General features: G+C 43.7%; 1 protein-coding gene and 1 pseudogene across 4 annotated transcripts in view; one reads left to right on the top strand and one right to left on the bottom strand.

Moving 5' to 3' along the window:
- LOC464963 (KN motif and ankyrin repeat domain-containing protein 1-like) overlaps nucleotides 1–23950 on the top strand; it is a 146624-nt pseudogene extending 122674 nt beyond the window's left edge.
- Nucleotides 1–26476, bottom strand: part of LOC112209800 (sterile alpha motif domain-containing protein 11-like) — a 231895-nt gene that overhangs the window by 110939 nt on the left and 94480 nt on the right. For 2 of the 4 annotated variants that reach the window (XR_010158646.1, XR_010158649.1), the window contains 2 exons: nucleotides 26003–26063; nucleotides 8672–8823 (listed from right to left, as the gene is read on the bottom strand). The exons of the other annotated variants lie outside the window; for them this stretch is intronic. The gene's annotated coding sequence lies outside the window, so the exon portion shown is untranslated. Of the gene's footprint in view, nucleotides 1–8671; nucleotides 8824–26002; nucleotides 26064–26476 lie in introns of those variants that run through there. 4 annotated transcript variants of the gene reach the window in all.

Below are 26476 nucleotides of genomic sequence, written 5' to 3'. Positions count from 1 at the left end.
TCCTGTGCACACCATACCATAGAGAATAGCACTCACCACAGTCTAGAATGTATTTCTGAACCAAAAGATATACTGGAGTATAGAAGGGTATTCATCTCAATGTTTGTTTTCCCCAAATAAAACAGTAGGGAATTTGGGTCTGACACCTACCAAAAAGAGCATATAAATGATCACTTATATGAACCTAACACAGTATTCTAATTTAAGGAAGTTGTTCAGTTTGGGCTCTGAAGCTAGACAGTGTGGGTTCACATTCTTTCTCTGTCACTAGAACAGATTGTCTTTGTTCCTTCACAGGGTTGTAATGAAGATTCAGTGAGTCAATAGGAGTAAAGCACAGAGTATAAATGCTCAATGAAAGTTGGCTGACATTGTTGTTATGGTTAGAGTATTTCCAGAAATAGAAATGTAGATCTAGAACAAATGATGCCACACAGAAATTGTACAAGTGGTCTTTTGTTTTCAACCTAAATTTTTATCTTCATTATTCTGGGTGATGCCCCTACCCAATTATTATACCTCTCCAACTAACCATTGTATCAATATAAAGAAGTAAATAGATAACAATGGGAAACACAAAATTGATAAATATTCAGTCCAGAGTCATTCAGAATCCGTGTCAAAGCTCAAAACGAAGTATATTAGCGGCCAATCCATAGAATTCTGTTCATTTCTCCTAGAGTTGAAGATTTGATGATGGTGTCACTTTTCAGTATGCAAAAAAGTGTTATTTTTAGCAGCATCATAATGCTTAACACTATATTTAATTTCTTAAAATTACAACTAGAGCATGCATCATAAGAAATTAATAGTTCAAGCATAGGCAACGTAGTGAGACCTTGTCTCTACAAAAAAAATTTTTTAAATTATCTGGTCATGTTATCCTGTGCCTGTAGCCTCAGCTACTCAGGAAACTGAGGTAGGATGATCTCTTGAGCCCAGGAGGTTGATTTGAGGCTGCAGTGAGCTGTGATCACACCACTACACTCCAGCCTGGGTGACAGAATGAGACCTTGTCTGGGGGTGGGGGTGGTGGGGGGAGATTGTGCACGGTGGCTCACACCTGTAATTCTAGCATTCTGAGAGCTGAGGCTGGCAGAGTGCTCGAGCCCAGGAGTTCGAGACCATCCTGGGCAATATGGTAAAACCCCGTCTTTACTAAAAATACAAAAATTTGGCAGGCGTGATGGCAGACCCCTGTAGTCCCAGCTACTCAGGAGGCTGAGGTGGGAAGATCACCAGAGCCCGAGAGGTGGAGGCTGCAGTGAGCCATGATTGTCACCCACTCTAGCCTGGGTGACAGAGTGACACCCTGTCTCAAAAAAAGAAAAGAAAAAGGAAAAAGAAATTAAAAGTTCAGAAGAGCATATAATAAAAGAGTTAAAGCCTCCCTGGCGCACTCCTGTGGTAGCCCGCGTGTGTTTGGTATTTACAGATGTCCATGCTTGCACGTCTGTATTTTAGAAACATATATTTTTGTAATAAAATTTGAATCATACATAGTCTGCCTCTTTGTTTTTTCACCTAAAAGGTCACGAACATTTTTCTAGGATTTGAGAGACAGTGTCTTGGTTTTGATGGAATTGGAACCTGATAGTGACCAGAGGTGTTCTGTATTTTTTAATTCCTGATAGTATGAGTTTAACGCATTTAATATTTTCTTTTATAAAATAAAAAAGTTAAGAGGAAATGAGTTTCTGTTATAACAAAAATGTTGGTAAAAAAAAGTTTATTCTTCCTGTAAATCAGTTGGATTGTTTTCGTTTGAGACATAGATTAGTGTTTTCTTTTTTTAATTACTATTTTCTTCTAGAGAGGGAAGAGGAGAGAGAAAATTCCAGAAAAATGACTTACAGATACTCTAAAAATATATAACTGTCTCTGAGCAAATACAGACAAAACTATAACAGTGGAATTTAACTGCCTGCCCCATGATTTATAGAACATTCTTCTCTCATATTGAAAAGACCTGCTTTTTAAAATCAGCTTCCGTATTTATACTCTTAGTTATCTTAGTTCATCAAAAGTTAATGAACTCGAAGTCATTCCCATAACTATGAAAGTAAGTTGTAGACAAGAGATTTGAGCCAAAGCAAAAGTAGTCATTACAAAATACGTTTCTAGGTAGTTTTCTCCTCGTTCAAATAATATATCATTTACCTGTCTTAGCACTTGGCTTCTTAATCACTTTCTTTTAATGCTCAAAAGCACCAAAACAATGCAATCCAAGTGTTTCTGGGACCCTGCAGATATAAAAATATGATGTAGGTAGTGGAAGGCCTAGAAGTCAGAAGAGCTGACCTCTCATACTGGCTGTGTAGGTAACTTGCTGTGTCTTTTTTTTTTTTTTTTTTTTTTTTTTTTTACTTTTAAGACAGGGTCTCACTCTGTCACCCAGGCTAGAGTGCAGTGGCATGATCACAGCTTGCTGTAGCCTGAACTTCCCGAGCTCTAACCATCCTCCCTCTTCAGCTTCCCGAGTAGCTGGGACTACAGGTGCATGCCACCATACCTGGCTAATTTTTGTATTATTTTTAGAGACAAGGTCTCCCCATGTTGCCCAGGCTGGTCTTGAACTTTTGGGCTCAAGCAATTCGCCTGCCTCAGCCTCCCAAATCATTGGGATTACAGGTGTGAGCCACCATGCCAGGCCACTGTATCATTTTAGAAAGGGAGATTGTGGACTTCCATGGCCTCCTGTGTCAAATAAATAGGGTGAGATTAGTTTTTCTCCTACAGTCCCTTCAGCAGGATTATTCTGTACAAGTGTGAGTTAACTGTTTATGTTGGTGACCACACATGTATTAGCATTCAGGCTGAGGTCTGAGAGGAGAGCGTAGAAACAACATATTTGTCCTTTCTCCTCTATCAAAGCTACATGCTTTTCCTCACAAAGTAGTATGTACCAAAAAAGAAGATGGTCCTTCATGAATAATCTCTACTGCCTGTTCCCCAAACCATCATTTGGGCTTGAAGAGTGAATTCATGCTCGAGCCCTTTTTTTTTTTTTTAATTTTTATTTTTATTTTTATTTTTATTATTTTTTTTTGAGACAGAGTCACACTCTGTCACCCAGGCTGGAGTGCAGTGGTGCAATCTCGGCTCATTGCAACCTCCACCTCCTGGGTTCAAGTGATTGTCCTGCCTCAGCCTCCTGAATAGCTGGGACTACAGGCACATGCCACCACGCCCGGCTAAATTTTTTTTTATTATTATTTTTAGTAGAGACGGGGTTTAACCTTGTTGGCCAGGCTGGTCTCGATCTTCTAACCTCATGATCCACCCGCCTCAGCCTCCCAAAGTGCTGGGATTACAGGCATGAGCCAGCGCGCCCGGCTTCAAGCCCTTTTTCTTAAAAACAAACATTATTTCAGATCCCTTTGAATTTTTAGTCATACCGTGGGAAATTAACCTAAATATTTGAAAGGACTCCATAATGAATTGGAAATTTCAGGCCTACCTGTTCTCAATGAGTAAGTTTAGATGTTCTTTAAAAATTAAATCAGAATGTCAAGCTGAAAACGTGTCACAGCAACATGGTTAATTAGCTGGCTACACTCTTCTTTTTTGTGTTTTCAGAAAGTTCTTGGCACTATCAATACAAATATAGATCAGCATACCAGAACAGTTGGAATAGGTGAACAGAGCAACTTTTAAAATCCATTTTAATATATTTTTTTAAATTGATTTTCTAACAAATTTGGAAACCCATGGCTATATACCAATAACTAATACACATTCTGGACAGATAAATGTTACACAGAAGACTGGAGAATTGATCTCTTTAAAACCCATTCAGCTCTAGTTTTGGGTGATTTTTTTTTTCTTTTTTTAAGAGATGGGGTCTTGCTTTGTCACCCAGACTAGCATGCAGTGGCATGATCCGGGCTCACGCCACTGCAGCCCCCAACTTCTGGGCTCAGGGCTCAAGTGATCCTCCCACTTTCCAGCTCTAGTTTCATTGAATTATTTTTCTTGTAAAACAGTTTGCTTTTAACATTCCTTTATGTCAAGGACATAAAGTTTTCATTTTAAGTGGCTTGTTTTTCATTATAGTCATCTCATTTGCCTTAGAATTTAATATATGGATAATTATAAAAGCTAAGTGCACTTCGGAATGATAATTAATGCATCAAAGGTGTTCCTCTTATTTTCCAGGACACTGAGATGTCTGTCACTTGTTGTCCTTTAGTGATCACTAATCTGACCAAGTCGTAAAATGAGGCTTATGCTTTATTGGTGTTTATGGCCATTATAAGTTTGAGTTAATGACAGAAGACTTCACAGTTGCCCACTCTGCTGTCCATTAACTTCCCAGTTGTGCCTGTGAAAACCGTTGCCACCTGGTGAGAATTTTGAGCATCTAGACCAGAGTGCCAGAATTCTGAAGGTGTTTTGTAATTACTCCACATGTTGCTGTCGTTTTGTTTTGTTGAGACAGGGTCTGTCTCTGTCTTCCAGGCTGGAGTGCAGTGGTGCAATCATAGCTCACCATAGCCCCTAACTGCCAAGCTCAAGCTATCCTCACACGTGAACCTCCCGATAGCTAGGACTACAGGCACTTACCACCATGCCCAGCTGTTTTTTGTTTTGTTTTGTTTTGTTTGTTAGAGAGGGGGGTCTCACTATGTTGCTCAGGCTGATCTGCAACTCCTAGGCTCAAGCAGTTAACCTATCTCAGCCTCACTAAGTGCTGGGATTACAGGCGTAAGCCAATGCACCCGGCCTGTTTTTTGTTTTTCCTCAGAGACGGGGTTTCATTCTGTCACCCAGGTTGGAATGCAGTCTCAATCTCCCAGCCTCAAACCATCCTCCAGCCTCAGCCCCTCAAAGTACTGGGATTACAGGTGTGAGCCACTCCCAGCCTGTAATTACTCCTGTTTTTATCCCTATTGTTCAGGTAGCACTTACTTTCTGTTTAGTATGAACATCTACCATTACTGGCCCAGGGCTGTTAATTAAACCAGCAGCAGTTCCTAAAAATTCACATGGATCCAAGTTGATGGGTTGAAACTAGAGGGGAGTCTAAATTCTTAATTTCAGTAGTCAACTTTTATATTGGTTAATTTAATTCAGTGGATCTCAATCCTGGCAGCACAGTAGAATCACCTAGGGAGAAGTTTGAAAATACTGATGCCTGCAATTGGAGACACTAGTTGTATTACCAAGGTTTTGACTGGAATGGCATAAGGCCAGGCGTGGTGGCTCATGCCTATAATCCCAACGCTTTGGGAGGTCAAGGCGGGCAGATTTCCTGAGGTCACAAGTTCAAGACCAGCCTGGCCAACATGGTAAAACCCCGTCTCTACTAACAATACAAAAATTAGCCAGGCATGGTGGCAGGTGCCCATAATCCCAGCTACTCGGGAGGCTGAGGCACAGGAATCTCTTGAACCAAGAAGGCAGAGGTTGCGGTGAGCCAGGATTGCTCCACTGCACTCCAGCCTGGGCAACAGCACAAGACAAGACACTCTCTCAATTAAAATAAAAAATTATTTACCAAAGTAGGTTTATTTTCTCCGTATTATTGTATGACCTATTTTTAATACACATCATGCTCATCTATGTTAATATTCTCCTATATCAAGATTTGTAATGGCCATATAGAATTCCTTTGTATAAATATACCAGTGCTTATATGGTTGTTTCTTACAAGCAGACTGTCTGCCTCTTTTTACTGTTTTAAACATGGAAACAATAGCCTTCTGTATCTTTTTGTACATCCTTAGGATAAAACTTTTAGACAATTAAGTGAAATAATTTTTCATTTTTAAAAGTGATTTTGAACACAGTTAACCCATATTCACTATAGAAAAAATGGCAAATCCAAGGAAATTTTTTTTTTTTGATTAGAGTCTCGCTCTGCCGCCCAGGCTGGAGTGCAGTGGGACGATCTTGGCTCACTGCAACCTCTGCCTCCCGGGTTCAAGTGATTCTCCTACCTCAGCCTCCCGAGCAGCTCTGGATTACAGGCACTCACCACCATGCCCAGCTAATTTTTGTATTTTTGTAGAGATGGAGTTTCACCATGTTGGCCAGGCTGGTCTCAAACTCCTGACCTCAAGTAATCTACCTGCCTCAGCCTCCCAAAGTGCTGGAATTACAGGCAGGAGCCACCACGCCCAGCCTAATCCAGGGAAAAATTAAAACTACCATAGCTGTTTCATTTAGCACAGAGTCAGACAACTTTTCGTGTGTGTGTGTGTGTGGTAATGTATTTTAATAGGATCACACAATACATGGAATTTTATTATCTGCTTTTTTCAATTAACCATATATTACAAACATTTTTCCACATCACCCACATTGAAAATTCTACAATATATCTGTAAACCAAAAATAAAATTCTAAGCCCCCTAACCAACGGAATAGATCCCTCCTGTCAGCCAGGGGATTCCATAGTAAACCTGAAAAACTAGTTCAGGCCATGATGGGAAGGAGGTGTCAAACATGCCTCATTATACCCTCCTCCCTTTGGAATTCAGGCACAACTGACCAGCATTAACATTAAAACAGAAATCTTAGGAGTGACAAACAGACTCTTTATAGCAATAAGATAACAAATTCCAACCTGACTCTCCTATAGCATCACATGACAGCAGACCCTAAAAGAAATGGAAGTATTTTACCCTAAAATATATTTCTTCGATGTATTTTGTCTTTTTTGTTTTGTTTCTTTTGTTTTCTTGAGATGGAGTCTCACTCTGTCACTCTGTCACCCAGGCTGGAGTGCAATGGCACAATCTAGGCACTACAACCTCCACCTCCCGGGTTCAAGCCATTCTCCTACCTCAGCCTCCCAAGTAGCTGGGACTACAGGCACCCCCCACCATGCCTGGCTAATTTTTGTATTTTTAGTAGAGACGGGGTTTCACCGTGTTGACCAGGCTGGTCTCGAACTCTTGACCTCAGGTGATCCACCTGCCTTGGCCTCCCAAAGTGCTGGGGTTACAGGCATGAGCCACTGCTCCCGGCCTCTTCGATGCATATTGAAATGGCCCTGCAAGGCTGTCTCTTGTGGGGAATATCTACATTATATAGAGAATCCCCTTACCTGTCCAGGCCTTTTCCTGATCAGGAGAGATTCAGAGTCTGGTACCTATTTAGGTCTGAAAAGAGACATTTACCATCTATATAGAGGTCTGAAAAGAGACGTTTACCATCTATGTAGATGAAGCCTGCTACCTGGAGGCTTCATCTACATAATAAGAACCTTGGTCTTCACAACCCCTTATCTTAACCCAGACACTCCTTTCTGTTGATTCCAGGCCTTTAGATAATAAGTTAACTTTTTCAACCATTTGCCAATCAGAGTATCTTTGAATCTACCGAAGACCTGGAAGCCCACCCTTATTTGAGTTCTTCCACCTTTCTAAACTAGTGTATACCTTACATGCATTGATTTGTGTTTGCCTGTAACTTCTTGTCCACTAAAATGTATAAAATTAAGCTGTAACCCAGCCACCTTGGGCACATGTTGTCAGGACCTCGTGAGATTGTGCTTTTGGCCTTGGTCATTCATACTTGGCTCAGAGTAAACCTCTTTTTTACAGAGTTTGACTCTTTTCATTGACATATCTGTATACATTAATTACAAAATGTTATTTAATCCAAATTGCTTCGGTCAGTATACAGATTTTAAGTGGCTAACATATACAAAAGCACTCTAGTAGATTTGTTAAGAGAAAGTTGATCAGAACTGTTTGATGCCCTGAAAATATTTACCATCTACAAGGGAGTCTAAAACCATCATACAAGTCATCTTGTACATTGTATCACAGATCCCAGGAGAAGGTACAGAAGATGGGCTGTGAGAGTTCAGGGCAAGAACATTGTTTGTTAGTGAAGGAGATCAGGGAAGGGCCTGAAGAGGCAGTGATGGGAGGGTGCGGCTGTGTGAAGATGGGGGAAGAAAGGTATTCCAGGTAGTAGAAGGGCATAAGCTGAGGCATGCTGCCGGGAAACAAGAGACCTGCATCTCTATACAGCGAGTACTGGCACTTAATGGGATGCAGTCCCTGTCCCAGTAAGGACGACAGGAGGAGTGGGAAATGAAGTTGGGGGGGGTCAGCCAGTACCAGGTTATGGATAGTTTAGAATCTCTGGCTCTGCAGTGTGGACTACATTTCCTGAGCAGTGGGTGCTTTTTAGGCGTTGCCACATTTTGTTTTAGCTGGAATAATGATGGCATTGGAGCTGGCTGGGAGTAATGCTCTGAAGCATTGTGCCAGAGTGGAAACAGTAATGGAAGAGGGGCAGTAAGAATGCTACTTCCGTGACTAGAAACCAAGGCTACGATGGTAGCAGCCGAAACAGAGAAAAGAAGAGGTGCTGTGGAGTTAGAATGGCGAGGCTCGGCAGTCTGCCTATGCTCATGAAATCAGGAAGGCTGGAGAGTCAAAGGGGCTTCTGAGTTTTGGTGGCTGGGATGATAGTCCCATTTTAAATTATGAATGGCAAGAACTGTTTTTTTTTAAGCCTGCGTTTTCAGTCCTAGCATCACACACTCTGTACCTTTCTTTTTCCTGATAGGCAGTTATTTGGGATATACCTGTAAGTGTGGAGGCCTTCAGTCAGGAAGTCCCTTAAGTTCCCAGACATCCCAGCCTGAGCAAGAAGTGGGGACCTCAGAAGGAAAGCCAATCAGCAGCCTGGATGCCTTCCCCACTCAGGAAGGTACGCTGTCTCCAGTGAACTTGACAGACGACCAGATCGCCGCTGGCCTCTATGGTAACTTTTCTCACTCACAGTCATTGGCATCAGGATTCTAGGGCCAGCGTTGCCAGCATTCCAATTTAATGTCAGTGTACCTTTTAAATTGACCTGGAAGAAAGTTAATATCATTATTCGGAAGGTAGGCCCAGAATATCTTTAAATAAGGTTACCAAAGAGGCCGGGCATGGTGGCTCACACCTGTGATCCCAGCACTTTGGGAGGCCAAGGCAGGCAGATCACTTGAGGCCAGGAGTTCAAGACCAGCCTGGCCAACATGGTGAAACCCCGTCTCTACTAAAAAATACAAAAATTAGCCAGGCATGGTGGTGCACACCTGTAGTCCCAGCTACTCCGGCAGCTGAGGTGGGAGAATCACTTGAACCTGGGAGGTGGAGGTTGCAGTGAGCTGAGATCACGCCACTGCACTCCAGCCTGGGTGACAGAAAGAGACCCTGTCTCAAAATTACCAAAGAAAGAAAGCTGTACAAGAAAGCTTACCTGATATTACAAATTATGAAATATTTTAAATAGCATTTTATTCACGTTCTGGCAGGCACAAGTTTTTTCAGGTTATCTCAGCTGAAGAAAAATAATAATCCCTGTTTAGTACGTAAATGGTCCTTGAGGCTCGTGAGACACGTCATCACTTTATAAGCAATAAAGCCGGATACAAATGTCAATTTTCACTGGCTTTGTTATGTCTGGAAGTACTAATTGATTTTTTTCCCATGTGAAGAATGTTATTAATGGAACTTTGAATTATTTTCCTTGCATGCACACACTTTCCCATTGAATTTTGTGGAAACTTCTCACATATATATGCCAAGATCTACATTTACATGCATGAGAAAAGAACTGTACAGGAAAAAAGATCATTTAACATGTATGGGTGTGAGTTTTCATTTTTATTGCCTTGACTTTTTCACAGCATGTACAAACAATGAAAGTACACTGAAGTCCATCATGAAGAAGAAAGATGGTAACAAAGATTCAAATGGCGCAAAAAAGAATCTTCAGTTTGTTGGCATTAATGGAGGGTAAGGAAAGATGGTGGTTCTAGAGGCTAATGCTGTCAGTCTCCTTTGCCTCCTGCCTAAGTCACATTTCAAGGTGCCTAGTCGGGGAAGCGGCCACAGCGCAGTGATGAAAGATTCCCTCCTCAGAAAGGCAGAAAGGTGCATTTGGGCTTTTCTTTCCTCCTCTGGTGCTGTCTTTAAGGATTTGTCACTCTCTTAAGGATACCTGATGAAGCTGAGCGGTTTGCATCTCCTCACCTCTGATCTGAAAGAAATAGTCTTCAGCGAACGCAGCAGGGTTCCTGCACTGTGTTGGACAACTTGTACTTACCTATATGAGAACTCACAATTGAGCAGAAAAAGACTGACAGCATCACTCTCTGGGCCAACGATCGTCATCTATTCCTTCAAAATGGGTCCTTTTGCTTAGCTCTCCATGTTTACGACCCAAATTGTAGGGCCTTTCACAATTGATAACCACATCACCAGTTTGCTTTCTAAATACAATGGTTATTGTTTGTTCCTTCTCTTTCCATTGGCCCACGTACATAGTTAAGCCCCTTTGTTGTCCTACAATTGAATCAAATCAATGAATTGATACATGGCCCCCACAAGAAAGAAATAATACAAAGTGTACCATTAGGGTTTAACCTTATGGTGCCTGTTTTCCAAATCTAGAAGTTTTATTCGGTGATAATGGCCAGGAGATTTTGGAGGGCATACACCAGAAAAACTATTGATTGCCTATGTAATCTATTCACCTTGATACTGGGAGAATTAATAGGATGAAATAGGAAGAAATGGGGTGGGGGGGGACAAAAAGTTAGCACCTACCGATCTGTTTTCCATAAAGTATGTTTTCTCTTGATTTGTACTAAGCCGGAGATGCCATTGTTTTCTTTAACAAGTGTTACATGATACCAATTGGTTATATGATACCGATTACCAATTTAAGTTAGAGTCCATTCAAAACCACCGGGCATTTAAATAGACCTTACTTTGAACTTCTAAGTGCAGGATCTAAAACCACTAGTGAAATTTCTGGAGTCAATTAGCAAATCCCTTCATAGAAATTTCTATCACTGGGTCTTCGTGAGCACACCTTGCATATCCTGAAATCCCAATTGCCACCTAGGTATGAAACAACTTCAAGTGATGATTCCAGCTCAGATGAAAGCTCTTCTTCCGAGTCAGATGACGAGTGTGATGTCATTGAGTATCCTCTTGAAGAGGAGGAGGAGGAGGAGGAATGAAGACACTCGGGGAATGGCAGAAGGGCACCATGCAGTTAATATTGAAGGTTTGAAGTCTGCCAGGGTGGACGATGAAATGCAGGTTCAAGAATGTGAAACTGAGAAGGTGGAAATCAGAGAGAGGTGTGGTACATTCCCCTTCCCTCCCTTGCCCCTCCCACATTTAATGTACTTTGGCAATAGAGTTGGCCAGTTCAGAGCTTTTATAATTAAATGTTTTCTTTTATCTGTTCCTCAGAGGTATACACATCTATGAGATACTAATATATACAAGTGCAGAGTATTGCAACTCTTAGATCCCTTATGGTAGAATGGCCCAATAACCTAATCACCCTTGTTTTCTGAAACCTTAACTCTGCTATATAATTTAACATATGGAACCACAATCCACTAAAACTTCCATTGTTTGAACACCTTACCTTATAAAGACATTTTAATTTTTTGGTGGCCAGCCTACTGTAAGAGTTCAGATTTTATGTTTAGCCATTTATCTTGATACAGCTGTCAGTATCATTATTACAGGATCATTGTGTGGATGAGGCCTCAGCCAAAGAGCACATATACTGTAAAGGTGATGCATATCACTTACATGTTTGTATTTTGTTACACATTGAATGATCAGGAATACCACAAGAATGGAGTTGGGTATATCACAAATAGTAGCCGAAAAACACTCTGGTTGGCTGAAACATGTGCCTCAAAATGTAAGTTTTCAAGAGCATTAGATAAGGATTTGATGCTCATAAAATAGAGAGTAGAAAAGGTGGAAACTTCAGTATGGTTCTTCAGTATGTGAAATAGAAATAGAACATTTCACAAAACTTACCTTTATTTAATTTGGCAAATGAAAGTTTAACTGCATTAACACAAGGTAAGTGTTTTTAGTTTATATTTCCAAGTGTTTCACATGGCTTTTTAACAGCTTTGAGATGTAATTTATATACCATATGTCATTTTTTTACTCTTCATATGGGTTAAACACTTGAGTCACCAAATGTGGGTTCAGATGTGTGGTTTACTGGTCAGCACAATGGATATATGGTAATTTGTGGAAAGTCAAGGCAAGAGGATCGCTTGAGCACAGGAGTTTGAGACTAGCCTGGACAACATAGTAAGACCTCATCCCTACAAAAATATCAATTACCTGGGCATGGTGTCACATGCCAGCTGCTCTGGAGGATAAGATTGGAGGATCACTTGAACTCTGGAGGTTGAGGCTGCAGTGAGCCAGTGCACTCCAGTCTGGGTGACAGAGCAAGACCCTGTCTCAGAAAAAAAGTAATTTGGGTCTCCTTCAACCCCCTTAAGATTAAAAATATTTTTTAAAAACTTAGAACAGGTTGGGCACAGTGGCTCACACCCATAATCCCAATACTTTGGGAGGCTGAGGCAGGCAGGCAGATAGCTTGAGCCCAAGAGTTCGAGACCAGCCTGGGCAACATGGTGAAACCCTGTCTCTACAAATACAAAGCCGGGTGCGGTGGCACACACGTGTAATCCCAGTTACTTGGGAAGCTGAGGTAGGAAGATTGCTTGAGGCTGGGACAGCAAAACTACAGTGAGCCGTGATTGCACCACTGCACTCCAGCCTGGGCAACAGAGTGAGACCTTGTCTCAAAAAACAAACAAACAAACAAACAAAAAAAACTTAAAAATGGCAAAAAAAATCTCTAAATGTTATTCCAGAATGTCATAAAGGCCAATTGGTGAAGCCGAATGTCACCCTCCCAAACAAGGCCTCAATCTCTGGCTGGAGGTGTTGGCTCTGCACAGTGGACGTAACCCTTAGACTCCTAAGGATTTCTGTGCTGCCTCCACCCAAGCATCTTGTGCCATAATGACCTGCCTAGGCTGGCTTGGGGCCACTTGCCTTTTAAAAATATATTTTTAAAAGTTGAAGCTGCGCACAGTGTCCCACACCTGTAATCCCAGCACTTTGGGAAGCCGAGGCAGGTGGATCACCTGAGGTCAGGAGTTCAAAACCAGCCTGGCCAACATAGTGAAACCCTGTCTCTACTAAAAATACAAAAATTAGCTGGGCCTGGTGGTGCACACCTGTAGTCCCAGCTACTAGGGAGGGTGAGGCAGGAGGATTGCTTGAATCCAGGAGGCGGAGGTTGCAGTGAGCCAATATCATGCCACTGCACTCCAGTCTGGGTGACAGAGCATGACCCTGTCTCAAAAAAAAAATTATATATTTGGGTTGAAATAAAAATGATTTTCTTCTTGTGACCAATCGTAACTTGTTTTTTCTTCTTTCAGGCATGAATTAAGTGAAAAGATGTTGTCTGCATGCAACTTACTGAAAAATACTATAAATGACCCCAAAGCTTTGACCAGCAAAGATATGGTGAGTCTGACCTGCAAACACCGTCCCCAGTGTGTACAAAGTGCATGAGTGGGTTCATTGTTAAGGCCAGCTGTAGGCTGCCCGAGTTGTTGCTTGCATGCTTTTCTCCTGAACTGTTTCCAGCATGAGTGGGCAGATGAACATCATGTGGTCTTGCTCCCTGGATCAGACTGCCAGCGTTTCCTTGAGGCCCAACTTCGAACATCCTTTACCCACCCTGGACTTTTCCTGGGGTGGAGGCATCTGTGAGGCATACACTTGCAGACAGAAAGGAGGGCTAATTGCAGTCAGTCGTCATCTTTCTACATATTTCATTTCTATTTATAGAACAGTAAGATCCAGGGAGCAGCATCCAAGAATTTTTTTTTAAGTTAGCATATGTTTTTAAAAGAAACCTATCTGAGCCAAGGTCAGCATTCCTTTCAGTTATGAAACTGTATGTTATGCTCTGATGTGGAATGCAGGCAGCCACTATTTTTAAACATAAAAATAACCGCACTTGTCATCTCGCAGTCTAAGAAATTCAGAGCAAACAGCAAAGAGTTTGTGGTTGCCTTAGTGATCATGAATGGTACAACATAGGACACAAGTATTTCTATGGCAATGGTTAATCTGACACCATGGCCAAGAATGACATATTCTCATGTGTCGAAGTTATGTGCACATTCTTTCATAGGCCAGACTAACCCACTGGTTGACAGCTGTCTTTTTTATTAGTGCATTGAGAAAATGTAGGATCCCCTAAGGATACCGAAATGCACAGATACTCAAGTCCCTTATGTAAAATGGTGTAGTATTTGCATATAAACTATGCATATACTTTAAATTCTGCCATATATTTTAAATCATTTCTATATCATAATACCTAATACAGGGCCAGGTGCAGTGGCTGACACCTATGATCCCAAACACTTCAGGAGGCCGATGCAGGCCGATCACATGAGGTCTGGGGTTCGAGACGAGCTTAGCCAACATGGTGAAACCCTGTCTCTACTAAAAATACAAAAAGTTAGCCAGGCATGGTGGTACACTCCTGTAATCCCAGCTACTCGGGAGTCTGAGGCTGGAGAATTGCTTGCACCCGGGAGGTGATGGTTGCAGTGAGCCAAGATTGCACTTCTGCACTCACGCCTGGGTGACAGAGTGAGACTCGGTCTGAAAAAAAGCCTGGAGTGCAGTGGCGTGATCTGGGCTCACTGCAAGCTCCGCCTCCCGGGTGCGGGCCATTCTCCTGCCTCACCCTCGCAAGTAGCTGGGACTACAGGCGTCCACCACAACGCTCGGCTAATTTTTTTGTATTTTTAGTAGAGACCGGGTTTCACCGTGTTAGTCAGGATGGTCTCAATCTCCTGACCTCGTGGTCCGCCCATCTTGGCCTCCCAAAGTTCTGGGATTACAGGCATGAGCCACCATGCCTCCCAAAGTGCTGGGATTACAGGCATGACCCACCGTGCCTGGCCTCAAAAACTTAACACAATGTAAATGCTATATAAATAGTTATTATACTGTATTGTTTTGTATTACATATTTTTAAAATATTTTCACTCTGCCAGTGGTTGAATCTATGGAAATGGAACCTGTAGATACAGAGGGCCAGCTGTACTAAATGAAATTGCTAGTCAAGTCCAGGCACAGTGGCTCACACCTGTAATCCCAGCACTTTGAGAGGCCAAGGCAGTGGATCACTTGAGCCCAGGAGTTCAGTTTGAGACCAGCCTGGGCAACATGGCAAAACCCTGTCTCTACAAAAATTAGCCAGGTATGATGGCATGTACCCATGGTCCTAGCTACTTGGGAGGCTGAGGCAAGAAGATAGCTGGAGGCCCAGGAAGTTGAGGCTGCAGTGCTCCATCATCATGCCACTGTACTCCAGCCTGGGAGACAGAGTGACACCCTCTCAAAAAAAAAAAAAAAAAAAAAAAATTCCTAGTCAAGGGGAAACATAGAACTACATATTGAAATTCTTGGATTTGTATTCATGAAAATACCTGGCTATACCCTGGTCACTAGTAAAACCATAAAATCTCACTGCAGTGTCAGTATTTCCCATCAGGTTTAACCTAAACTTAAAACTGGTGCCTTACAACCCCAGATTTTATAGCCATAGTACACTTTTCTTTCACTGTTCTCAAAATACTAGGTTACGTGGCCTTTGGGAAGGATTCTGTTTTCCTGCATCCTCCAAATTGCCGAGCATGGTGTCATCCACACACACTGTGATGGGTACATCTTTTTAATTGAATTTTCATTTGGTGTGACAGTGTTTAAAGTATTGTGTTGTAAAAGTAGTGGACGAGTGAACACAGTGCCAGGGCTAGATAATCATGTCAGGACACCAGTTATTTAGCAGTAATAGAATTAGGATGACCAGAAGACATAATTTCCCTTCTTCAGTGTGACAACTCCAAAGAAACAGGAATCTGAATATATACAGGAAAAAAAGGACACTTTTCAAGTGACCCAAAATGTAATTGAAATGGTTAAAACTAAATAATCAGTAGCAGGATGATAAAGAGATGGAAGCTCTATAATCCCAACTCTACCTTTTCTACAGAAAGAGGACTTCTTGGGTTCTGGTGCTTCTGACATAGGCTGTCTTTCTTTGATATATTTTAAACTTTTAAAGAGTAAGCACAGCAGAAATGAATATTAAACTCATATGAAGGCCCATTGAAAAGACATTGTAGTCATTCTCATCACCAGTACTGACTGCTCAGTCTCCACTGAGCTTCTTGTGACCCAGGGTTGAGTTGATCATCCACAAAGCAAGTGCCTTCTTCATGTGTCCACAGCCTAAGGAAGTCAGAGTGGAGCTGATGAGAGAATGAAATGAGTTCCAGACGGGCTTCCCTTTTATTTTCCCTTTCCGTGGTTGAACAGTTGTATTTGGGATTGGGGTGGGAATTGGGTTGGCTATACATGTACGGTCTCCCAACCTAGTGCTGTGCTGAGGAGTTGAAGGAGGTGAGTTTGGTCTGGATAGGAAGGAAGCAGCATAATTCAGTGTAGGCTAGTTAATTTCTTCCTAATTTCTATGAAAATTGTTTGCAAGGCCAGTATGATTACATAATATTAATAGCTTAATACATGGAGCCAAGCCTGAGTGTTTATCCTCATCACAAAAACTATGAAAGCATGGTATTATCCAATTTTTCAGATGAGGAAACGGAAGCAGAATAACTTCCCTAGGGTCATAAAGCTTTTAGGTAGCAGAGCCTGCATTTGAAACTCAGTGGTCTGGCTCCAGAGCCTCTGCTTCTGCACGGTGCTGTCTGGTCTCCTTTATAGACATTAGAATCTGCATGTCGTTTAAAATCAGGAGAAATGTCCCAGTTTGGTGTTTGAAGCTTCTCTTAGGGCTGTTGGTTTTTGAGAGCAGATTCTAACTGCATATATATACTTTGACTGTAAAAGGACAGGTTACTTGTGCTTTCAACTAGGTCTCAAAAAGTCTATAAATAGAAGAACTAATGACCACTTGGTGTTTTGGCAGAGGTTCTGTCTGAACACCCTCCAGCACGAGTGGTTCCGCGTGTCCAGTCAGAAGTCAGCCATTCCAGCCATGGTGGGGGACTACATAGCTGCTTTTGAGGCCATCTCCCCAGATGTCCTCCGCTATGTCATCAACTTGGCAGACGGCAATGGCAACACAGCCCTCCATTACAGCGTGTCCCACTCCAACTTCGAGATTGTGAAGCTGCTGTTAGATGCCGGTATGTTGGCTGCCCTTCCACCCCCTCTTCTCTGACAGCACTTGGGTTGTGACTCATCTCAGAGAACCTGGTTGAGCCACTCCTGAATTCTCTGACCATGCTAAAATCCTTTTTATTGCTTTTCCACATGACATGGCAAGAATTTTCTTGAGTCATTCATAAGAGGCTTGAAGTTTAAACAAAACTGGGTGACACAGATTCTAGATCTGTTTTTGAAAGGAGGTTTTGAGGATCTTCTTGCTGCAGTTCAGCTGCATTCAAGTGAGAGGTGTATCCCTGGTAAGAAGCATGACTCACATTCGCTCCTGAGCTGAATCATTCGGGCTTGGCTGGTTTGCACTCAGGAGGCAGAGTGCTGCTTACAGGCCCAGGGTCACAGCCTTGGTGCGTGTGGACCACTTGATTTGACCTTACTCCATGACTGCTGTCCTTCCAGAAGTGCGTGGTTAGTCAAGATGGGGACTAAGCAAAGCCACCTTAACAGATGGTCAAATGATCACCATTCTCACCGAAATATACTGTTATTGGGGAAACAGCATAGAGCAAAGGGCATGTTATTCTTGTCTCTCAACCATAATAGAATAGTAGAAACTTGTTATCCCAGAATAGAGCCAGTTGACATCTTAGACATGAAGTGAGGGAGGGGCACATACACAGATGGTACCCTCAAGAAACTGTGAGCTTTCAACTTCTTGTTCAAATGGAGCAGCCTGATGCCACATAGACCCCAAATCTTTTAATTTTTGTAATACATATTTTTATTTCTAGTGTGTGACAGAGAAGTCACAGTATCTCAGTCTGATTAATGAGGATGCAGTGTGAACCTTAGAATATGCAATCAAACTGTCCAATTTTCTGAAATTCTGTCTTCATCCACTGTCCAATCGCTTCTGCTCTGTTTTGGGAACTTGGAATTGATGCAGAGAAGAAAGCCAAGCAGATTTATCCTTCCTTTCTCTTATAAGTGTGTTTGTTCCCTCTTTTTGGAGCCATGTTAGGGTATAACTGCTTCCATCTTACAGGAAGGAATTTCAAGCCCCTCCTCTTCAGGCTTTCTAGACTATAAACAGAGCTGGTGATACAGTCAGCCGGAGTGATTGTTTAAACAGAAGTAGATAATATCCAGGGAGGCTGAAAACAAGATTTCACTATCACTCCTGACAGGAACAGCTTAGTATACCCTTAGAAGTTGATAAAACATCTTGGCAAATTAAGTAACTTTAATTCCATTGCTGGATGGTTTGGGTTAATCACTTATCTTAATGGTTACTGCTCCCCCTTCTAGGCTGAGATTCTGGCTCCGTAAGGTGTAGATCTCGGATGCTTCAGCATCTATGCAGAGCAAAGTCCGCAAAGTCTGAGGTGCTGAGGAGCCCCGAAACGCACACGAACTCACCTGCTTCTCCGCCACAGGGCCTTTTATTTTCTGCATTAAAAACACCCACTTTTAAAAACATGTCCTTAGTATGGAGTTGTTTGGGATCTTAAGGTAAATGTTCATGGTACCTTTTATTTTCCTTTATGATAGAAACATTCTGAACATTTTTAACTTCATATTTGGTCCCACATAAAAGCTGCTTTCTGACACTCCCCATTCCGGTCATTTCAGAGAAAGTGCCGAAGGAACTTTTAAATGCCCGAAGGATAATTTTATCCCTGAAGACTCCTTAAGAATTACAAGAATAGAAAAGGTCTGGTTCATCGGTTCTGTGGAGGGGACTTAACTGCATTTGCTCTCGACCATAAATTCTGGAGCTGGATGTTATATGATTGGAATTCTGCTTTTCAGGACCCCCAACAGGCCAGAGTAGTAAATTCAGAGTCTCAGAATGAGTAGTGTTTGGATAAGTAGGTACCACCCTGTCCAACGTTCCATACGTAAGCGTTTACAAACACTTCGTTCATGAATAGCTCACTACCTGCTTCACTTTCCTAAACACAGCTGAGTGCCTAGATTCCATATGATCGTTTATTCTCAAGAGCAGCCATTAGAACAACCACCCAGACTTCCAAGCCATTGCATTTCAGCCACCAGTTGCAAACAAGATATGCTGTAGAAGCTTACCGTTGTTTCTCTTGCTTCAGGTCTCGTGAAATGGGGGGAAAAAAAAGGTTTTTGGTTTAGTATGAAAACATCTCTCACATTTCCTTCTAAGTCACTCTTGGTCTCCAGCCACCTGGTACCATTTCACTGGGCTCCTGTAAACACCTTCCCTTCAGTGTCTTCGTAAGCGGCTGCTGTTAGAAGGGGCTGCTTCCTAAGAGACTTTTTTTGTTGTTGTTGTTGCAGATGTGTGTAATGTGGATCACCAGAACAAGGCAGGCTACACCCCCATCATGCTGGCGGCCCTCGCCGCTGTGGAAGCAGAGAAGGACATGCGGGTTGTGGAAGAACTCTTCGGCTGTGGGGATGTGAATGCCAAAGCTAGTCAGGTTAGTGCACCTGGTTTCTGTGCTCAGGAATGCACCCCTAACCAGCAGACAGGACTGCGGTGGCCACTCTGGCAGAGCAGGCATAGATGCCACGCTTCTGCCACAGTGCACTTGTTTGCAGGCGTGCCCTGAGTCCATACACTGCCTGGTAGTCCTTGCTGACCAAACATACCAGGGAAATATGGGCTTAAATTTCACACTGGAAACTTCTCCCTCCTTTGCCTTGCCTTTTGTCCACTTGCATAGTTTGCATGGAAATACTGTTAGTTCCCCTACATAAAAATGATTGGGCATCCCCATCAGATACTCAGTGACTGTTGCTTCCTGTCTCTGTGTTGTAGTGTCTTCATAGCAAACAGTGTCCCAGGTCCAGATGTGTTCACAGCTTGACTTTTTTTTTTTTTTAAGAGACAGTCTTGCTCTGTCCCCCAGGCTCGAGTGCAGTGGCGTGATCTTGGCTCACTGCAACCACCTCGGGCTCCCTGGTTGGAGTGATTCTCCTGCCTTAGCCTCCCGAGTAGCAGGGACTAACAGGCACACACCACCACACCTGGCTTTTTTTTTTTTTTTTGAGACTAAGTCTCATTCTGTCACCCAGGCTGGAGTGCAGTGGTGCGATCTTGGCTCACTGGAAGCTCTGCCTCCCGGGTTCACACCATTCTCCTGCCTCAGCCTCCCAAGTAGCTGGGACTACAGGCTCCCACCCCCACATCCGGCTTATTTTTTGTATTTTTAGTAGAGACAAGGTTTCACCGTGTTAGCCAGGATGGTCTTGATCTCCTGACCTCATGATCCACCTGACTCAGCCTCCTGAAGTGCTGGGATTACAGGCATGAGCTACTGCGCCAGCCCCTGGCTTTTTTTTTAAGTAGAGATGGGGCTTCAGTGTTGCCCAGGCTGCTCTTGAGCTCCTGAGCTCAGACAATCCGCCTGCCTCAGCCTCCCAAAGTGCTAGGGTTACAGGCGTGACCCACCACTCCAGGCCCACAGCTTGACTTTTAAACACCACCTGAACTTCCAGCCCCTTACTCTACTGAGACATCCTCCACGCTAAAATGAAGTTGGCTCCTTACTTTATGCCCTTCCTTTGCTCATAGCTCATGGGAAGCTGGTTTCTCCCTGCTTGCCACCACCTGCCCCAAGTAGTTCCATCGCCAGTTCTTTCCCTTCTGTCACCACACTCTTCCCCCTTTCCCTAGCACAGCCCCACTAGAGGCCACCACTGCCAGCTCAGTACGTACTTCTGAAGTCCTTGTCATCTCTTCCCATAGGCGGGACAGACGGCCCTCATGCTGGCGGTCAGTCACGGACGGATAGACATGGTGAAGGGCCTCCTGGCCTGTGGGGCTGATGTCAACATCCAGGATGACGAGGGCTCCACGGCCCTCATGTGTGCCAGCGAGCACGGGCACGTGGAGATCGTCAAGCTGCTGCTGGCCCAGCCTGGCTGCAACGGCCACCTAGAGGACAACGTAAGCTGTCTCCATTGGGCCTCCTGGCCAGGGGTCTGGGGGACTCTGGACGGGAGCTCTGGGAGTGCCTTTTGGCCAGGAGCGACCAAATCCTCCTCTATTCTCCTCTGGGATTTGTGTCGCCATCTAGATGCCTCCCTTCACAGCCAAGCTTGGCTACACTTACTGTGTGCAAACTAACACGCTCATAAACTAGTACCCAAAGCAGAATAAATAGGCCCCACCCCAAAAATTCATGAAATGAAAAAGTGATTTAACGGGCATGTCCACAGAGCCCCTCTACAAAAGGGAAATCAATGGATTTGCAGAATCAAATTCAGTGTAGGTGACTTCTGACAGGTGCACTTGGAAATCTGGATTATCATTACAGGCTGGGGTTACACGGTGACTAAAACCAGTTCCTACTATAGTGAACCTTTTCTCACCCAAAGTGAAGGCACTGTGACCCATCAAAGTGAGTAGCTTGTGACCAGCATATGCCGGAGCCTGTAGAGTAGCTTGACTTCTTGAAGCATTTTCCCATTTCTGCTTAGTCTGTCCCATCAACACCACTCTGCTCTCTTCTCCCAGTTCCCAGGCTGTCCACATTTCCAGATAACTCCTTGACCGGGAAACTCAACCAAAGGGGGTACTTCTGCGTGTCTCTAGGCCAAAGGAGAGGAGTGGTGATAGGTAGAAGGTAGGAACTGGCATGTAGGCAGTGAGATGGTTTAAAGGTCACAGAGGTCGGGTTGGCTTGGTTCCGGTTTTCAAAGTTTATCTCTATGGATCACAGGTTTGGATCAGAGCTTCTTTAGCTCAAAACACCAAAAAGTTAGGAAAATATCCTTTGTAGGTCAGATTCTTCTGGGCCCAAGCCAGCAGGGAGAAAAACCAGCGGAGTTTTTCACTGGTATGAGGGACTGACTAGCTTCACACTCAGCCATCTCCACAGGAGCACACGGAAGCTGCAGCTGTAGCAGATTCCCTTCTTCCCCTCTGTGGGAGGGAGAGCTTCTGACTGACTTCTTTCTTCCAGAAGAGTTTGTTAGCTGTGCTGTGGTTTTTGTTTGATTTTACTTCTATTATCTTTCAAAGCTTGTGAGGGGAAGGATCATAAGATTAAACCAAAGAGAACTGTGTCCTGCTGCTGCTGCTGACCAGAGGGAAATCCTTATTTCAAGACTAGATAGGCTGGGCACAGTGGGTCACTCCTGTAATTCCAGCACCTTGGGAGGCTGAGACAGGAGGATCGCTCGAGCCCAGGAGTTCAAGACCAGCCTGGGCAACATAGTGAGACTCCCATCTCTACAAAAAAAAATTATCCAGGTGTGGTGGTATGCACCTGTAGTCTCAGATACGGTGGTGGTTGAGGCAGGAGAATCACTTGAGCCCTGGAGGTCAAGGCTACAGTGATGTGTGATCGTGCCACTGCACTGCAGCCTGGGAGACAAACCCTGTCTCAAAAAACAGACAGAAAACAAGTTGTGTTGTTCTTTCCCTTGATACTCCTTTATATCCATTTAAATCCCTGAAATTTAATGGAAATCAAGCAGTTAAGTGAAGCTTTTTTCACCCATATGTAGTGTTTCCCCTCTTATTTCCAGAAGATGGATCTGTGCAACCCACTGGGATTGCGTGCTTACACACAGATGTTACTTGTAGCCTTAAACCGAGGTGGTTAGGGTTTTAGGATCACAGTGCCCTCTCTAAGAGGAAAGGTAAAAGATCTTTGGCAAATTGCAGAGTCTCTAAACACACACTACTGCTGCTTGCCTGGTCATTCATAATTAGAAGAAAAAAAAACTTTCTATCCCCATCTTCTGCTTCCCCCTCCTGCTGGACAGAATGGTTGAGTAAGATAATCCTCTTAACTGGGACCTCTGGAGGGGTGGAGGCTTGCCTCATTCATCTTCACATCCTCAGGCCTTCACCCTTAGAGGTCCCAAAAAAGTTTCCCAGAAGACCAAAGGAGTAGGGATATTTGGGGAACCTTGCCAATTATTGGAGAGTGTTTTGTTCTGTTACCTTTCGGTTGTCTGGAGGTTTGAGAAACCCAACATGGCTTGTTCTTTCCATCTTATCTTAAGGATGGCAGCACTGCGTTCTCAATCGCCCTGGAAGCAGGACACAAGGACATCGCTGTTCTTCTGTATGCCCATGTCAACTTTGCAAAAGCCCAGTCTCCGGTCAGGACATCACTGTTCTTCTGTATGCCCATGTCAACTTTGCAAAAGCCCAGTCTCCGGTCAGTGTTGTGCATTTGGCATTTGTAAATAGGCTGAAATCCACCAGACTGGTGGACCCCCTTCCTCCAGGAATTGATGGGAGACAGATTTTATGTTGATTCAGAAAATGGAAGTTTTAGTCTGGAGCTTTAGAGTTCATCCTTTCTGCCTCCACCCCGCAAAAGGCAGGAGAACTAATGTTTTAGCGGAGGCTGGGCCTTGCTTGTCCTTGCAGGGCCCACATATGCTCACAGCTTCCCATAGAGGTTTTGATTCTGTGCAGAATTATCCAGATAGCACCCCCCGAGCCCATGGGGATATTTCACCATGGTTCTGGCATAGTTCCTGAAGCAGATGGCAGGCAGCCTGTAGTCCACAGTTCACTCTGAGTGGGAAGGTGACTTCCCAGGACAGCCGGACATAGCACTGCTGAGCCCAGCTGGCCTTGGAGCTGTGGACACCTGTTCCCTGTTCTCAGCCAGAGCTCTCCTGGCTGGGGCTCACAGCTGGTTGTTGGCTGTGGTGGGCCCAGATCCTAGGTCACAGGGTACACATCTGCCTGAGGTCACTTATTAACCCCCAGTTTTTTTCCTTTCCTGGTCTCTAGGGCACCCCTAGGCTTGGAAGGAAGACGTCTCCTGGCCCCACCCACCGAGGTTCATTTGATTGATTGTATGCAAATAGCCCTTCATTTACATGCCACTATTCAGCTGCTAATTGTTCCTGTTGGGGTGACAGATACTGAATGTATATGTATTGTGCCTGAGCTCACCAGCAAACAGAAGCATCAAGCCCAGGGGTAAAGGCTGAAGCTTTCACAGTGCAGAGACTGCTAGCCTGGGCACACGCACCTCCTTTCTGGCCATCTTCTGTGTAGGGCACACTTTAACCCAGTCTCTGTTGCTGTTGAGTCTCTGCTCCGTTTTGTACAGTCATAGGGAATTCTGATCTGAAGGGGCACCTTCTGTTCACTCCCACAAAGAAGTGTCTGGTTCTCACTGAGACGTTTTAAGATTTTTCCACAAATATTTATATTTACTAAATGTGGAACTACCAGAAAGTTCTTCCAAAATCTCATTCCAGCATAGTTTTGGATTTTTCTTTTGTCTTATTTTAAAATAAAGAAGTCGAGATGACTTTGATCATTGGTAACGTGGGCCTGGGCCAGACACAACTCTCAAAGTATAAAACTTAGAAAAGATGATGCTCATTTGGTCTTAGCCAGGTAGATGTAATATATGACTTTTTATAAAAAGGGTATCTATATGAACTTGACACAGTATTTTCAGCTTTTGTATTCCATACTGAAGCCATGAAGAACTACACGTAACATCATCATTTGTATTAATTGCACAACTCCAATGCTAAAGGTTGGATTGTGTTAGAGGAATCGGCTTTGTATTTGCCTCTAGAGAAACACAGTGTAGTTCTCTTTGTATTTATGGATTCCTTTTTACCGTGTCACATTTACTTTGGTCCTCTATGTATTTAAATGTTTGAAGTGCCTTAGACTCTTGCCATATTTTCAAAATAAAATTTCATTAAGCTCTTTTCCTTGTCCCTGTTTCATCTCTGATAGCTGTCTGCCCCGAGCCGATTGACTTACGGCAGTGGCAGCACACGCTGATGGATTGAGCTGAGCAGGGAGGTGAGTGCGCCAGTCGGCTCCGACAGGGAGACAGCATCTTCCGAGGGCACTTGTCCACTTCCACAGCTTGGCTCCTGACTCAGATTGCAAGTCGGGAGGCTGAAGTTTGAGGCCTCCTTAGACAAAGCGCTCTTCCAATGGGGAGCCCGAGATGCTTCTTCTCAGGTGCAGAAGCACTAGTCCTTGACTCTGAGTACAACTGCTGGGTGACTAGGTGATACGTGTAGTGACAAAAAAGGAGAGATGAAGCCGGACACTTTTTTTTTTTTTTTTTTTGAGAATGGAGTCTCACTCTGTTGCCCAGGCTGGAGTGCAGTAGCATGATCTTGGCTCACTGCAAGCTCCGCTTCCTGGGTTCACGCCATTCTCCTGCCTCAACCTCCCAAGTAGCTGGGACTACAGGCGCCCGCCACCACGCCCGGCTAATTTTTTGTATTTTTAGTAGAGACGGGGTTTCATCGTGTTGGCCAGGATGGTCTCGATCTCCTGACCTCGTGATCAGCCCACCTCGGCCTCCTAAAGTGCTGAGATTAAAAGCATGAGCCACTGCATCTGGCCCCAAATTCTTTTTAAACAGTAAAGTAAGTTGGGACCATCTCATTAAATGAAGCAGCATGACAGCCAGAATTCAAACCAGGTGTTTTGGCACAATCGCTGGTGGTGAGTTTTGGCCAAGGCCATCTATGAGAGACAAGTGCACTGGAGAAATATCAGAGACTTCTTTCCCTCCCTCCCTCCCCCACTTTTAAAAATTAAACATTATTGAGCTCAGGAAAGAGGCCAGAGAATAGACTTTTCCCATAGGTGTTTCATTATGAGGTCTGTTTCAGAGTCAAGATTTGAACCTTTCAGAGGAAAACAACTTGGGGGGCTGTGAGAGCCATGCTGGCAGTGCAGGCAAACCTGGGCAGCAACAGACCAGCTCTCCCAGGACCACAAGGATGACTTTCCTCTGCATGAACTGTGAAAGTGAGGTCACAGCCACCTGGAGGCATATCCCTCTCGGGACATAACCTACTAGCTGATACATGCTGAATTTCAGATCATGTAGCTCTTCAAGCCCAAGTTCCTACAGATCCAAAATGGCACAATAAAAGCAGGAGAGAGAGAGAGAGTGTGTGTGTGTGTGTGTGTGTGTGTAGAGAGAGAGAGAGGTAGAGCCATGCGTGGTCTGCCCCTTATGGGCATAGCCTACCTTTTGAGCAAATAAGGTAGTACTTGTGGTGGTTCCTGGGCCTGGGAATTTTCTGTTCCATCTGAGAAAGGAAAGGCATGAATGTAAATGAATGAGCAAATGAATCCCCGTGTCTGCATGCTGCCCTTCTGATTTCTCATGCTAGATTTTGAAAAAGAAAATGAGTGCTTGTTTTATCAGATACAAGATAGGTATCTGACCTCTAAGTAATGAATGCTAGCTGGTACCTTGTTTGCTCTAATCACACTAGGCATTTAGAATGCCTTTTATCTTGGGATCCTGGTATACTATATAAACAAGCCTGATTATGCCCATTGGTACAGCTGCAGTTTATTGAGGCACAAACTCCATAAAAGGGATTTGTGACAGGAGGCTTGGGCAAGGTTCCCAAGTAAGATCAGCATGGGGTTGGCAACTCCTGATCTTATTTTCCAGCTTAAGAGAAGTCTAGGTGGGTGTGGTGGCTCAGGCCCA

This window comes from Pan troglodytes, chromosome 6, assembly GCF_028858775.2.
Source record: "Pan troglodytes isolate AG18354 chromosome 6, NHGRI_mPanTro3-v2.0_pri, whole genome shotgun sequence".
NCBI classification, from domain to species: domain Eukaryota; kingdom Metazoa; phylum Chordata; class Mammalia; order Primates; family Hominidae; genus Pan; species Pan troglodytes.
Note: the sequence above shows the minus strand (reverse complement) of the source record. Positions and strands in the feature narration are given on the sequence as shown.